This window comes from Phyllobates terribilis, unplaced genomic scaffold (assembly GCF_046119375.1).
Source record: "Phyllobates terribilis strain yellow unplaced genomic scaffold, ASM4611937v1 Scaffold_36__1_contigs__length_13169755, whole genome shotgun sequence".
Classification (NCBI taxonomy): Eukaryota; Metazoa; Chordata; class Amphibia; order Anura; family Dendrobatidae; genus Phyllobates; species Phyllobates terribilis.
This window is the reverse complement of record NW_027362796.1, coordinates 1,852,472-1,868,957: the sequence shown is the minus strand read 5'-3', so window position 1 is coordinate 1,868,957 and position 16,486 is coordinate 1,852,472. Positions and strand designations below refer to the sequence as shown.

The 16,486-nt window shown below is 47.6% G+C and overlaps 1 pseudogene; it reads right to left on the bottom strand.

The window, feature by feature from the left end:
• Window positions 1-979: 979 nt before the first annotated feature.
• LOC141182888 (uncharacterized) lies at window positions 980-16,140 on the bottom strand (annotated as a pseudogene).
• Window positions 16,141-16,486: the final 346 nt, after the last annotated feature.

Below are 16,486 nucleotides of genomic sequence, written 5' to 3'. Positions count from 1 at the left end.
ACAGATCTTTGTATACAATTGCCAATAGCCAAGATTCTATATCATACTAGAAAGACTATAAGTAGGCATTGGTTGGCGAACAATGCTCCTTTAATAGAAGAAGTAGTGGGAGCTTTAAACAGTACTATTCTAATGGAAAAATGGGTCTATATGAAAAGGGACCACAGCTAAATTTGGGAAACAGTGGGGGAGAATGGGTTAAATGCTCAAGTGTGGCGTTGGATGAGTTGGTCAGAGACATAATATTTGATATGCTAGTTCTTTAATAGCAACATAATAGGATGGATAGAATGTTGTGCAATTCATGATACATTTGGTATTTGTACGTCAAGGAGGGATGATAGTCTTATGCAAAATCAGATGGGTAAGGGATGAAAAGGGGGGGTTCTGGTGGGGACGGTTGGAGTGTTTTTTTAAATCCTGTAAATGTGATGTTTTATTATATGTTATATTTTCTGTATGAAACAGTCTGTAAGATTTGTATCAAACCTCCGATGCTGGCGCCATTCCAGCGGTGTCGGCACGTGCGTTCCTGGGGCTCATGTGAGATTGTTACGTCGTGTGAGCCCAGTAACTGCTGGAATCACTGTATCCACCTTCAGAAAAATCGAACATCATGAGGAAATCTGAGAGCAGCTGCAGCCCTGGCTTCCAGTTGATGTTCAATATGTCCAAAGGTTGGGACAGTGAAGTCAGCATTGACTGGGCGCAGGGCTCATGTGATGTAACAACCCCGGGAATATGAGTCCCGGCACCGCTGGAACGGCGCTGGCATGGGAGCTGAGTATGAGTGTTTTTATTTTAACTAGGCCAAACATGAGGAATGACACAGGTTTTCCTAGTAGTGAACAACCCCTTTAAGATTGTACAATTTTCAGTTAAAACATTTCCAACATTCTGGACATGGAAAAGACTTCTCCCCTGTGTGACTTCTCTAAAGTTTATTAAGAGTTTATTTTCAAGGAAAACATTTCCCACATTAAGAATATAAAAAAGGCTTCTAACCTGTGTGACTGCTCTGGTGACTAAGAAGAGATGATTTCTTCACAAAACATTTCCCACTTTCTGAACATGAAAAAGGCTTCTCCCCTGTGTGAGTTCTCTGGTGTATAACAACAGCTGATTTCTGGTTAAAACATTTCCCACATTCTGAACATGGAAAAGGCTTCTCCCCTGTGTTACTTCTCTAAAGTTTATTAAGAGTTTATTTTCAAGGAAAACATTTCCCACATTAAGAATATAAAAAAGGCTTCTACCCTGTGTGACTGCTCTGGTGACTAAGAAGAGATGATTTCTTCACAAAACATTTCCCACTTTCTGAACATGAAAAAGGCTTCTCCCCTGTGTGAGTTCTCTGGTGCATAACAACAGCTGATTTCTGGTTAAAACATTTCCCATGTTCTGAACATGGAAAAGGCTTCTCCCCTGTGTTACCTCTCTAAAGTTTATTAAGAGTTTATTTTGAAGGAAAACATTTCCCACATTAAGAATATAAAAAAGGCTTTTACCCTGTGTGACTGCTCTGGCGACTAAGAAGAGATGATTTCTTCACAAAACTTTTCCCACTTTCTGAACATGAAAAAAGGCTTCTCCCCTGTGTGAGTTCTCTGATGTCTGATAAAACTAGTCATATGTGGAAAACATTTTCCACATTCTGAACATGAAAAAGGCTTCTCCCCTGTGTGAATTCTCTGATGTCTGATAAAACTAGTCATGTGTGTAAAACATTTTCCACATTCTGGGCATGAGAAAGGCTTCTCCCCTGTGTGTGTTCTCTGATGTCTGATAAAACTAGCCATGTGTGGAAAATATTTTCCACATTCTGAACATGAAAAAGGCTTCTCCATTGTGTGAGTTCTCTGGTGTATAACAACAGCTGATTTCTGGTTAAAACATTTCCCACATTCTGAACATGAAAAAGGCTTCTCCCCTGTGTGAATTCTCTGATGTCTGATAAAACTAGTCATGTGTGTAAAACATTTTCCACATTCTGAACATGAAAAAGGCTTCTCCCTTGTGTGAGTTCTCTGGTGTATAACAACAGCTGATTTCTGGTTAAAACATTTCCCACATTCTGAACATGAAAAAAGCTTCTCCCCTGTGTGAATTCTCTGATGTCTGATAAAACTAGTCATGTGTGTAAAACATTTTCCACATTCTGAACATGAGAATGGCTTCTCCCCTGTGTGAGTTCTCTGGTGAATAACAAGATTTTATTTCCTGCTAAAATATTTCCCACACTTGGAACAAGAAAATCTGTTGTCTGCCGTATGAATATTTTGATATATAGGAAAAGACTTTTCGTGGGGAAAACTATTACCACATTCTTAACGTGAAAATGGCGTCTTTGCTTTAGGAGCAGTTCGTTTTTTAGTGCTTATTTTGTGACTATGATTTTCCTTAGTAATCGGTAATGAATCAGAAGACAGGACGTGTTTCAAAGGATCAGATGACAGATCTTTGCTGTGAAGGGATGATGGTATATCTGGAGTAATGACATTCACTTCAATTGTATCCTGTGGGATCTCAAGATCGTCTGATTTAAAAATTGAAGATGTCAGCTGTCCCTCTGATCTCCTGGTACAGTCATCTGCTATGATAAAAATCAATTATTATTTTTCAATAAAATATCCTTGAATTTTATATTTTTTAATATTTCTACTTAAACTCTCTGTAAAAATATGAATTATTCAGCAAGACAATGACAGCTCACAGTCTAATAGAAAACCTCATAGGATGAACCTGTTATGTTGGGGAAAATAATACCAATAAAAACTTCTACTCATTCCGCAAAGATCAAGCCCCCACTCAGGCCCATCATCTGTCAGTGGAAAAATGGAGGTTTCCACATTATTAGTGTCTCAAAGGCTCTTGAAGAGCAACATGGCTTCCATAAACCAATCCAGCAATATCCGCTCTCCCAAAGTCAAATCTCCCCCTCACTTCTGAGCCTTGCAGTGTGTCCAAACCACATTTAGCATCCATGTATTTGACATTACTATAGTGAGAGGAACCCACTTGACTTACGGTGTGAGTGTCTCCTGGAGGACAATCTGGGCACTATGTGTTGGGTAACAAAATGGCAAATGCACAATTTTCACTCTCCAACATCTACTGAGTGCTAATTTCCGAAAAGTACCTGTAGAGTCAAAATATTCCCTACTTCTTAAGATTAATTCATTCAGGGTTATAATTTCCAAAATGGAGTCACTTTATGGGGATTTCTACAGCTCTAGTTTTCTGCCTTTTGTCATATTAAGGGCTTCTGCAAATGGTGTGTCCCATCTCCTCTGGGATCTGCTCCCCCGATGTCTCCTTCTGTCACCAGGAGCCGCCTTATTCATTCTTCAGGCAGCGCTGGTGATGGAGGAGACGTCAGAACCAGAAGCTCTGGGCGGCGCAGGCTCTGTCCAGCCACTAATATTAGGGTGCCTGGGACCTGTAGTACCATCCAGTCTGGCAGTATGGGTGTGTGTGCTGTCCAGCTGGAGTAATCTGCTCCCTGCTTCAGCCAACTGGAAATCACCGCACCCTACTAAAGCTGGAAGCATATTGCCGGAAGCTGCCAGATACAGCCTTGTTCTCCTCTGGTTCAGTCCTCTGTGCTCAGCTCCCGGCTTGTGTATTTGTTTCCTGTTGTGACCCCGGCCCGTTTACTGACTACTTTTGTGTCTTCTGATTTAGCATTTTCTCTGCTCTCCTGGTTCTGGCCCGGCTACCTGACTATTCTTCTTCACATCTCACACCACAGAACATCAGGTAACACCGTGGCCCAAGCCTAGGGGTCTCTGTGTAAGTCCAGATACAGAGAAAATGGAGTAGATAGTGCTAAGCCGGTTCATGGTGACCATCTTTTGAGCAGCCAGGTGATCATGAACAGTGTCCCCAATACATTGTGTCTGCAAACTATTCCAGCAAGATCTGCATTCAAATAGCTAAAGGTCGCTCCTTCCCTTCTTAACCTGCCATGTGCCCAGATAGTAGGATACAACCGTATATAGGGAATTGTTGGATTCAAGAAAAGGTGGAAAATAATTTGTAAGGTCCATTTGTTTCCTATTAACTTTGGAATTCTTCACAAAGGATATCACCATATAATGTGACACACGTCAGATTTAAAAAATGGGCCCTGATATGAACACAAAACTGGCTGTGGGAAGTGGATTAATCAGAGTATTTTGGGAACTAACCACTGTAGTCAAAAGCTGTGAGTATAGACCATAACACATCTACTGAAATGATCAAACTCAACAGTCTTCATCAGTAATAAATGAGTAACTAGTGATGAAACCTCTCTGGGGTAATTGGAGTATGGAGCTCGGTGGCTCTTGGGAATCTAAACTATCGTAAGGGCCAATATTTTCTGTCAGATGAGTTTCAAGAAGAAATATTAGACGTTCAAAGATAACTTTTTATAATAGTGCAGAGATGAGGGGTCTTAAATTTAGCTTAGAGATATATCATGGCACAGGTGTAATGTTTTCTGTATAGTTTATCACAATCCTGTTTTTTGAAGTTAGTTGGTTTTAAGAGAAATTGAACAGTCAGAATAAAGGGAAACTCTGCTGTTATTGTACAGAAATTCACACTTGGCCCTCACTGCACATTTAATGTGGTCGATCATAAAAGTGAAGTTTGGCCAGAAAGACAGGACCTGGTCTTGTAGGGACCATATGAGGACATTCAGCAGCACAGAAAGTACTTTCAATGCCCAAAGTCATTTGAACAGTTTTGTTTTTGGAAGAGGAGAATGTTTTGATCTAGAGGCAAAATGATGATCACACGATTGTGATACTGCCGGACTAAACCATTGATAAAGCAACCACAGCCGGTGACAGAGAAGAATCTGTGACTTCTCTTCATTTAGTGGTCACTACTCACCTGGGTAGTCATATGTAGGAATCTCCTCTTTACACCGCTCATCACCCCTCACATATGTCTCTGTAGTATTAATATGGGTCAGATCTTCACCCTGAAACAAATATTGTAAAAGTCACAGACAGATGGAGAAGTCCCATCTATGATCAGCTCTAATCCTGCCATCTCCACCATTCTCATTACACAAGTATAAAACATATAATACTGGTGGATAAAACAAGACTGAGCACAAGACCTTCACAGCCGTCTACACATCATAGGGGAGATCTCATGATACCTTCTCTCCATCTACCTGATGATCCTGAGGAACATTGGGGTCTTCTTGTTTACAGTCCTGTGGAAGAAGAGGACGGGGACATCTCTCTGGTGTTGTCCTCTTACTGGATAGATCTGGAGGAAACACAAACAGGGACTGAATTCATTCTTTACATACAGATAGTTATAGGCAGTGTGTATTTAGTCCTGTCTATTACCTGGAGATGTGAGGGGCTGGGGAACCTCCATCATGACGTCCTTGTACAGATCTTTGTGTCCTTCTAAATACTCCCACTCCTCCATGGAGAAATAGACAGCGACATCCTGACACCTTATAGGAACCTGACACATACAATGATACCGTCATCCTCCTGATCCCTTTATAGTGTTACTGTGTAATGTCCCAGCATTCCCAGCAGTGTCACCTCTCCAGTCAGCAGCTCAATCATCTTGTAGGTGAGTTCTAGGATCTTCTGGTCATTGATGTCCTCATGTATCAGGGGGTGAGGTGGAGGCCCTGTGATTGGGCTCAGGGGTCTTCCCCATCCCTCGGACACAGGGTCCTGACAGCGCTCACTAGAGGTCTTCTTCACTACTGTGTAATCCTGGTTATGGAGAGACACATTAATAAATCTCCCTCCAGACATTTCCAGAGTCCTCACCTCTCCAGTTCTGTCCATCTGTTATTCCCATAGATAAGAATGATGTAATGTGACGTCATCAGAATCTCTCACCTCTCCAGTAAGCCGGAAGAGGATCTCTAGGGTGAGGTGTAATATCCTCTCCACCATCTTGTCTCTTTCCATATCCATCTTTGATGGGTCCATAAGGAAAATTCTCTTATATAGAAGATCTTCACTGAGAGGATCTGATATTTTAGAGACCTCAATGAGAAGATGAGCCGATGTAACATCATAAAAATCCTGTGTAATAATACAATTTCTGAAGATAATAAGGGAAACAGATGAGATTTATTATTTTACAGTATTTAGTTTTCTTCTTTACATCTACTAATAAAATATATATAGTTTTGGCCACAGACAACAAGCAGTTTCTTCCTTGGAGTCTGCAGCTGAATACTTTCTCACAAGATGGTTATCTGATGGTTATTATGAGATGGTTGTTTGTTCTCGGCCCGACCCTTTCACAACTCCTGTCTCCTGGTTTAATCGTAAGAGAAACACATAACGAGAACCTGGCTTACACCTCTGGGTTTTCTCAAATGCGGCATTGATAAATGTCCACCATGTAAATATGCCGAACACAAGAAATAGATTTAATCACATTAAATAAAACATTTCATTACACGTGAATTTGTAATATATTGTATTCAGTGTCTGGGATGTAATGTCAGATATGTCGGCTGCTCCTCCCGTAAATAAGGCAGAGAATTAATGAGCACATAGGAGACCCCACTAATCCCGCGGCCATTAACCCCCTCCAACGTTTCCACACATTTCCTAAGAGAACACAATGGGGACTGAAAGAACTTTCAGTTTTGTGGCAGTGAAAGGGTAAATCGTTCAGGTGGAGGGGAGATGGCAGAGGAGCATTGCTGAACCGTGAAACTTCCTGGACACTGAGGGTAAATCCATCGTACCGGAGGGTATAAAGAGAAGGAGGATCTGATCTTACATTACCAGACAAGTGAAGGGGCCATATTGTGATGACTGTAAGATGATTGTGTTTCTTGTCTTTCTTTGTATCACATCTATTACATCTATTAATGCCGCCATTCATCCTGTGCACAGGAGCGGCTGCTCCGGAGACATTTATATCCTGCTCGGGTTTCATTCTTATCTTCGGTTCTGGGTATGAAGTATCACTCCGAAACGCGTCACCTCCACCTTATCTCTCTGGATTCTTTCCTCCAATGTTCTGATGACGTCCCATCATTATTGTGACATAAGGTTATAAAATGAAGGAATAAAAGTTTTATGTTATTTGAGGTCCTGGATCGTCCTCTATGTGTGGACGGTTATCACTACTATCTACATTACTGTGCTGGGGCTAGGAGAGGAATAATGGCGTTGTGTGAGGACTTCTCTGGGCTTCTGTCCTTCATCCTGCAGTCGTCTGAATGGATCTAATGTGGACGGGAACCAGCTAAGCCGCATTCTGTCCACAGCTGTTACCTCACTGTTCACATCACACAGAGACCCCAAAAGAGTCTCAGTGCTGAAGGGGTTAATGCCCCCTGCACCCTGTAATGGGAGATCTCCACATACCTCCACCTGCGGAGCCGCCACCACATATATGGCTGCTCTGTGCGCACAGGAGCTGTGATGAGGTCACAGGAGGGGAGGAGTCAGAGGTCACATGATCAGGGGCCTCAGTGAATGCACAGTGTGAACAGTGCGGCTCCTGTACAGTGATATCCGGAGTGAAGACGCTACATGGAGACGTCTCCGCAGTCAGTGACATTTCCAGCATTATTTTCCCCTCACTACTGGCACAATTACCCCGCGCCGCCTTTTCTACAGTTTTATGTGAGGATGTAACGTGGGATTTTCCTGCTTGGAGACAAATAGACGACACATGAGGTGATTATCACCAGTTACCGGACGTCTACTATATGATGGCATATGATTGTGCTATCCACTTCCTACCAGGAGCAAAATGCAGAAATCTCATGTTTAACCCCTTCCAGGGAGGGAGGCCTTGATATATTCAGAGTCCGGCTTAGGGTTCGTTAACATCACCGGATTATAAATTGCTCCGATGTTCATCCTGAATAATTGGACGAGTGTCATGCGAGTGTGAGATCTCATTCTCGCCTGCATCCATATACAGTGCGTTTTAACATCGTCTTTTACTTACTATAATCCTCTATGTAACTTAAAGCTGGTTTACAAAATGAAGAAAACAATCTTATATACAGATATCGATAGAAAGAAGTTATAGAGATATGATAGAGAATAGATAGATGTCCTGCAGATATATAATTTCACAACCTCCTATATGTTATAAATCTGCACCCTTTAGAGTCTTTTATGTGGAACTAAAGGGTGTTGAGCCTTGTTTAACCTAATAAATAATTGCAAAAAAACGACATGGGGTCCCCCTATTTTTTTTTGTAACCAGCAAAGGTAAAGCAGACAGCTGAGAGCTGATGTTATCAAGTTGGGAAGGTCCCTTGTTATGGGGCCCTCCCCAGCCTAAAAATATCAGCTCGTAGCCACCTCAGAAGTGGCGCATCACATGAGATGCACCAATTATGGCTTTTTGCCTTTGCTCTTCCCAATTGCCCAGATGCATTGACAATTGGTGTAAAGTGACGCGCCCCTGGGCCTGTGTCGCGCTGCGTTGCGCACGCGGGAGCTTACCCGGAGCCGGATCTCTTTAGGGTTGTAGTCTCGTGGCGGTGATCCGGTCCGTGCCCAGGGAGTCAGACTAAGTGGCAGTCTATGGCAGTAGATGTTAACTTGATCGACTACGCCACCCGTTGAGTGCGGCTTTGAAGCCGCCGCTGCAGAACAGTCCACTGACGCCAGGTGTATGAGGATGTGCAGCGTGGTGGTATAACCCCCAACGGGAGGGGTATGGCCTCAGGGCAGCAGGGATAGATGATGGGGGTGATGGTGGTACACGAGCGCAACAAAGACAACTCGGAGTCTTGGTGGTGCAGTTCAGGGTCTTTACTCACGGTTACTCGGTTACTGCTCCAGGCCACCGCTGCAGAGGTGGCCGCCTGTGTCGCGCTGTGCTCACCAGGTGAGGGGCTCGGTTAACTCCCAGGTCTTTCTGGAGTGCTTTGCAGGACCCCCTTTTATGTCCCCTGTCTCTGGTCTTCAACCCCACTAGTGACCACGCTTATGTCCAGCTGCCTCGGACCTTCTTGGTGGGCAAACGTTGGCCTGCGTTTCCCAGGTCCTATGTGGTGCCTTTCTAGCGGGTGTGGTGAGGGGCTGCTCCACATGTAATGTCGCAGCCTCCGGTTCTTAGTTGAGGGTAGTTTCTCTCCTCCACTAATTTGGGATCCGGTTCCCATCTTCTTGACCTGACCCCCCTACTCAGGTAGCGGCGGGCGTGTGGTGGCTACCAGCCAGTCCACACCCCTGGGGTCCCCTCTGTCCTTCCTGGAGCCCAGTCTGCTCCTCTTCCTCCTTCTTCCCTCCTCCAGGCTCAGGCCTCCTGACAGGGCCTGCCTGTGGAGCAGAGCCCATAAAGCAGCTCTGCTCCCTGTCTTCTCCTCTCTCAACTCCCTCCCTTTCCAAGATGGTGCCTCCCTTTATACTCCTGTACAGAGTGCACCCAGGATCTACTTCCCCCACGCACACACTACCGGGTTCCCTTCTCTAGGTGTTCCCTCCCCCCACTCCAGCCAGGGACATGCTCACTCGTGCCTGCATAACTAATGGGAGCACCGTCAAGCTGTCCCCCGGAAATGTGGTGTAGTGCATGTGGGTGTTAGGGTCCTGAGCCACACTCCATCCTTACCTGGAAGTGAGATATCGCACATCTGGGTGAGATGCAATACCTCTGTAGCAACCGAACCCTCGGGGTGCTACATAAAGTATCTTGGGGTTAATGTCAGCTGTGGTTTGTCAAAAATCACAGCTGGCATCAAACCCTGGTGATAGTAATGGAGAGGTGTCTATCAGACAAACCCATTACTGACCTAGTAATCAAAAATAAAAACACCCACGAAAAAATACTTAATTTGAATAAACACTCCCCAACACTTTTTTTTCATTAAATCAACCCCACCCCCCCAAAAAAAGCATTCAGGTCCAGCGTAGTCCACCGAATCCGACGATGATGGGCATTCTCACCATATATGTAACACAGACCCGTCTGCACCACACCGCCAGCACAAGTCCGAAGATGCTACTTAGCATAATGTGACAATGGTGCCATCTAGATAGAATCTTATCGTTTTTCTCCTAGGCACGGCAAGTATTAGATAATTTGTGGGAGAGTATGAATGTTTTTTCCTATCCATCTCTGAAATTTGACTACCCAATTCCTTCTCCCAACCCCAGTAAAGGGTAGAGGGTCATTGCTGGTGTCCATTTGTGTTGCTTTGTGTATGTGACGCGCCCCCTGGGCCAGTGCTGTTTGGGGATTACCCGGAGCCGGATCAGATGGGGGTTGTAGTCTCTGAGTGGCGGCGACCCGGTCCGTGCCCAGGGTGTCAAACTCAGTGTGTGGCAGTCTTTACAGATGTTGTTAAAGGTCCTTAGTGTCGACTACGCCACCCGTTGATTTGCGGTCAAAAGGCCGCCGCTGCAGAAGGGTCCGCTGAGGCTGGTGGTGTGTGTGCAGCTGTGATAGTATAACCCCCAATGGGAGGGGTATAGCCTCAGGGGGTCAGGGGTAGAGGATGGTGGTTGTGAAGGTGCAGGATGAATCAGCAAGAAGACTCAGAGTCGGGCTGTGCAGTTCAGGGGTTTTTACTTACGGGTGTTCTTATGGTCACTTCTGGCCTGAAGCGACCACCCGAGCCGTGCTGCGTCCACCAGGTCCTGGACTCGGCCAACCCCCAAGTAATTCTGGAGCGTGGTCCTGAGCTCCTGTCTGACTTTGCCTCTCTTCTGGCCGTTCTCACCAGGGATCCACCTATGTCCGGCTCCCTCGGGTCTCTTGGTGGGTACACCCCTTCTGGGTTCACTGACCCTATACCTGGTATGCCTTCCTAGTGGATTTAGTGAGGGTCGTGGCAGATCCTGCCCACGACCTCCGGTCTCTGGCTAAGGTGTGCTTTGTCCTCTGCCAGCTTGGGATCCGGTACCCTGGGTGCCAACCCTTCACCCTGCTGCTTGTATTCTGGGGTCTTGGGGTTCCTTCTTCTCTCTCTGGGTCCTTCTGACTCCTCTCTGTCTCTCTCAGTCTTGGCCTTGGAGCTGGGCCCAGCCGGAACCACAACTCCCTGTCAGCCCTTCTGGCTGAGCTTCTCTGCTCTGCTCCTCTGACTCAACTCTGACAGACTGACCCACTCTACAAAAGACCCTGTCCTAAGATGGTGCCCACCTTATATACTCCCTCTATGTGTGAGCTCAGGTGACCAGCACCCAATGAGCTCCTAGCCTTACCCAGACTGCTCCCCCCTATCTGCCCCTACACTACTGGGATGTTCCACCCCCCTCCCACTCCAGCCAGGGACAGACACTGTCGTACCTGCACATAAACTGGTGGGAGTACCGTCGATCTGTCCCCCGGAAATGGGATGTATGTAGTGCATGCAGCCTACTAGCTCAGTTCCACACTCCATCCTTACCCGGGAGTGGAATACCACACCTCTGGCTTGAGGTGTAATACCCCTGTAGCAGCCGAGTCCTCAGGGTGCTACATTCCCCCCTGGTAAATCACAGCACGTCCTCGGGCTGTAAAAGAATAAAAACATCCACAAACATACATTTTTTTTTCATAAAACATAAACATATAAAACATCATATATTATCAGCATAAACTTTTCATATAAAGCTTTTCATAAATAACACTCTTGTTCCTCCGGCCACGGTGCAACTTGTGACCGGGTAAAGTGCGACAGTCTCTTGTAGTAAAGACAACAGTTTCCTATAAAACCGGTAGGGGGGCGCCTTAGAAAGCGCAACTATATACAAGGGAAGGTATGGCCGCTCTCAGTCCTCGGCCAGGTATCAGGAAGGAATGACCGCTCTCAGTCCTCGGTCAGTGGGAATAGGGACACACGGGTTTCAGTTCAATTTGCTGGTCCCAACGGGGACTATATTTTAACTAGCAGCAGTAACAGTTCTTATACCCTGACGGGTAACTATGTACAGTCTCTTTACCGTACTTTAATGACGGCGTACTCCTGCTCCTCCTTCAGACCCGTCCGGATCCTCTTGCTCCTCTTCACACCGTAGCTCCTCCTCCGTCAGCCGGTGTACATGGAGGGCGTAGGGTCCTTTGGCACACTTGTGCCGGGTGAACGTGACCTCGTCCCCTACATATAGGTCACGACCTCTGTGTCCCTCCGGCAGATGGGACTCCACGTCTCTGCGGGTGACAAAGACGTCGCCGGGGGTGTGATGATCCCTGATGAAACCCCAACCGTGCTGCAGCTGGAATTTAATTACAGTCCCGGTGGCACGGGGACCGTGGGCTGCACGGGGGTTCCTCCTGGTCCGGCTCTTCTGCTCTGCACTCTGTTCCTGCAGCCGCTGCTCTCGGACCCGCCTCTCTCTTCGCTCCCGGTCAAAGACCTCTAACTGCTGCCGGCAGCACTCCGCACGCTCAGCTGCGGCTGCCCGAGTCTCTTGGGTGAATCCCATGAGGTCTCCTCCGGTGGGGTCCCACGCAAACTGCGCTTCCTCCAATGAGAGTGGGGGTGATCTTAACGGGCTTCGGAACCGGAATCAGGGGCTCATCTAGGGGTCTTTCTTTCCGGAGTCGGGGATGGTGGAACTCCGGTGGCCACACAAAGGGCTGCCCATCCGGGCACGTGTGCTGGGCAAACAAGTCTTCACCCAGGTGCGGCACTCTAGATGTTGAGGGCGCGGTGGTGGAAGCGGCGCCCGGGTTCGCCAGGCCTTGCGACCAGGCCTGGGGTACCCTGAACGTAAAGGGCACCGTGAAGACGGCGGCGCCCGGGGTTACTTGGCCCAGCGACCAGGCCGGTGGCTCAGTGGAGGTAGAGGGCGCTGTGGGAACTGCGGCGCCCGGGGGTACTAGACCTTGCGACCAGGCCGGTGGTGTTTCCTGCTTTGCCGCGCTCAGGGTTGAGGCGCGTGACGTCACAGGGGTCGCGGCCGCGGCTTCTGCTTGAGGCCTTGTCTGGAGCGGTGACGATGCAGCGACGGGCACGGCAGGGGGAATTTCGGGCTCTGCGACGGGGAGCTGGGGCAGGCTCACGGTTTCTCGGCTCGGGGTAGTGACGTCCCCTTTACCTGCCTCCGTCTGTTCAACTCCCTCCTCGGCGCCGTCTCCGGCCTTCACTCCTCCTGCACCATCCTCAGAGGCGGTCTGTCTCCTCGTCTCGGGTGGCGTGCTTCGCTGGTGGGTTCTTGCCTGCAGGGCCATCTCTCGGCTCCACTCCGTCAGCGTCTCTCGCTGCACCTGGGCCATCCTCCGTGCGAGGCGCTCCAGCTCGGTCTGCGCACACTCCCGGTCTCGGGGGAGCTGTGCCAGGATCTCCACTAAGCCTAGTGGGGTTGTTGCTTGCAGCAGGCTCCTGACCACTGGGTTGGTGCTGCCTGACTCTCCTTCCATCTCCGGGTACGACTTCTCCGGAGTCCTCTCCAGACTTCTTGTCTCCGGGTGCGCTCTCTCCAGACTCCTCCAGGCTGCACCCATCTTCGTTCTTTTGTTCTGTCTCCTCCCACATTGAAGGTGGTCCCGGGGCAACTTTGTGATTGTCAGTTCCAGGGGCAGTTCTCTCACGCTGATGGACATCTCTAGCATCACAGTCTCTGTTGGTGGGGGCGGTTTCCGCTTTTGGCGCCATTCCTTGACCTGGCCCACGATGGGAGGTGACCGCTTGCCACCCTCTGGCACGCCCATAATGGCGTCCGCTCTTCCAAGGCGGGAAATCTTCTGGAAATGGCGGGAATCGCCTCCCAGTGGCGGGAAACTCCGTGGATGGCGGGAAAAAGCTGCAGATGGCGGGCAACCGGCGGGAAACGATCCGTGATGGCGTCCCATGGCGGGGACCCTCTGGAACCGGCGGGAGACTTCTTCTTAAGGTAAATTTGAACTTCTCTTCAGGCACGCAGTACCCGGTGGTTGTGGGCACGAAATCCTGCCGACTACGCCAAAGTTGACGCGCCCCCTGGGCCAGTGCTGTTTGGGGATTACCCGGAGCCGGATCAGATGGGGGTTGTAGTCTCCGAGTGGCGGCGACCCGGTCCGTGCCCAGGGTGTCAAACTCAGTGTGTGGCAGTCTTTACAGATGTTGTTAAAGGTCCTTAGTGTCGACTACGCCACCCGTTGATTTGCGGTCAAAAGGCCGCCGCTGCAGAAGGGTCCGCTGAGGCTGGTGGTGTGTGTGCAGCTGTGATAGTATAACCCCCAACGGGAGGGGTATAGCCTCAGGGGGTCAGGGGTAGAGGATGGTGGTTGTGAAGGTGCAGGATGAATCAGCAAGAAGACTCAGAGTCGGGCTGTGCAGTTCAGGGGTTTTTACTTACGGGTGTTCTTATGGTCACTTCTGGCCTGAAGCGACCACCCGAGCCGTGCTGCGTCCACCAGGTCCTGGACTCGGCCAACCCCCAAGTAATTCTGGAGCGTGGTCCTGAGCTCCTGTCTGACTTTCCCTCTCTTCTGGCCGTTCTCACCAGGGATCCACCTATGTCCGGCTCCCTCAGGTCTCTTGGTGGGTACACCCCTTCTGGGTTCCCTGACCCTATACCTGGTATGCCTTCCTAGTGGATTTAGTGAGGGTCGTGGCAGATCCTGCCCACGACCTCCGGTCTCTGGCTAAGGTGTGCTTTGTCCTCTGCCAGCTTGGGATCCGGTACCCTGGGTGCCAACCCTTCACCCTGCTGCTTGTATTCTGGGGTCTTGGGGTTCCTTCTTCTTCTCTCTCTGGGTCCTTCTGACTCCTCTCTGTCTCTCTCAGTCTTGGCCTTGGAGCTGGGCCCAGCCGGAACCACAACTCCCTGTCAGCCCTTCTGGCTGAGCTTCTCTGCTCTGCTCCTCTGACTCAACTCTGACAGACTGACCCACTCTACAAAAGACCCTGTCCTAAGATGGTGCCCACCTTATATACTCCCTCTATGTGTGAGCTCAGGTGACCAGCACCCAATGAGCTCCTAGCCTTACCCAGACTGCTCCCCCCTATCTGCCCCTACACTACTGGGATGTTCCACCCCCCTCCCACTCCAGCCAGGGACAGACACTGTCGTACCTGCACATAAACTGGTGGGAGTACCGTCGATCTGTCCCCCGGAAATGGGATGTATGTAGTGCATGCAGCCTACTAGCTCAGTTCCACACTCCATCCTTACCCGGGAGTGGAATACCACACCTCTGGCTTGAGGTGTAATACCCCTGTAGCAGCCGAGTCCTCAGGGTGCTACATATGCAAGATAGAAGTTTAGTACAAAGACCTACTTGAGTGATTATGGGTTCAAACGGAGTGAGTTCATCCTTTATACTAGTAACATGTGAGAATTTATAACTGAGCTGGAAATAAGCCAGGCAGGATAGACTCCTAATTAGAAAGGAGCCACGAAGTTCTATAAAGGAAGGAAAAGAGCCTGATCCCATGAGAACGTGTCTCAATCTAACCCCATCAGATCAGTCCCAGATTAGAAATGAGTCCGTACCTGAAGCAGAGGGAAAATCTGGGTTGCCAAACAAGGGCGTTAATGGACCCAACCTACGTGGTATAAATGAAGAGATTAAGACTTGATCCCATGTTTTCAAAATGTGTTGAATGGGTATTGGTAATTGTTTAGTTTGTACATGTATTTAGTCAATCCAAGGTAGAGATGTGAGTATCCACGGATAGAGGTCCTCTTCCAGTTTCACCCATTGCTTATGTTCCACAGATGTGAACCAGTCCAGTGCTCTCATAAGAATCAAAGATTGATGGTAATTTTTTTAGATCAGGCATACTAGTACCCCCCTTTATTTTTGGAACAGCACAATATTTTAAAACGTATTCTAGACCTCGACGTTCCCCATACTACCTAATAGCGTTGTCGAGATGGGAGAAAAAGGTCTGAGGAACGCAGACAGGAACGGTCTGGAATATATAAAGAAGTTTTGGCAAAATGTCCATTTTATCACATAAATACAACCAAACCAGGACAAGGGTTTGAATTTATAATTCATTACATTTTGAAGAGTTTGTTCAAGGACAGTGATATAATTTAAACTATACAGATCATCCATGTTCCCTGCAATTTGTATACCGAGGTTTTTAGATGTGTCTTTCTGCCACTTAAAGGGAAAGTTAAAAATTAGCTGTTGTCTTATGTTATTGCTTCTGATTTAGAGTAGTTGACTTTAAAATCGCTTACTTGGCCAAATTCTTCGAATTCCTTTAGTATAGAAGGAAATGAGATAATTGGGTTTGAAAATAGAGCAACAAGTCATCTGCGTATAGAGCTAGTTTACAGTGATGTGAGCCTATAGTAACTCCACTAATATCTGGATTTTTTTGTAATGCTACCGCGAAATGTTCCATCACCAATGTGTATAGCAGAGGTGATAAGGGACAATCTTGCTTTGTCTCATTTTTAATAGAAAATGTGTGATATAGAAGGCGTTTACCCTATCGCTTTAGGGTCAGTGTAGAAGGATAGAATTTTAGATAACAAGAGTCCAACCCAATTTTTCGTAAGGTGCTCTTCAAGAAAGTCCAGTTCATTCTGTCAAACACTTTTTCAGCGTCCACAGAAACAAGGCACATTGGGATCCCCTGTTTTTTTTGCACGTGAAA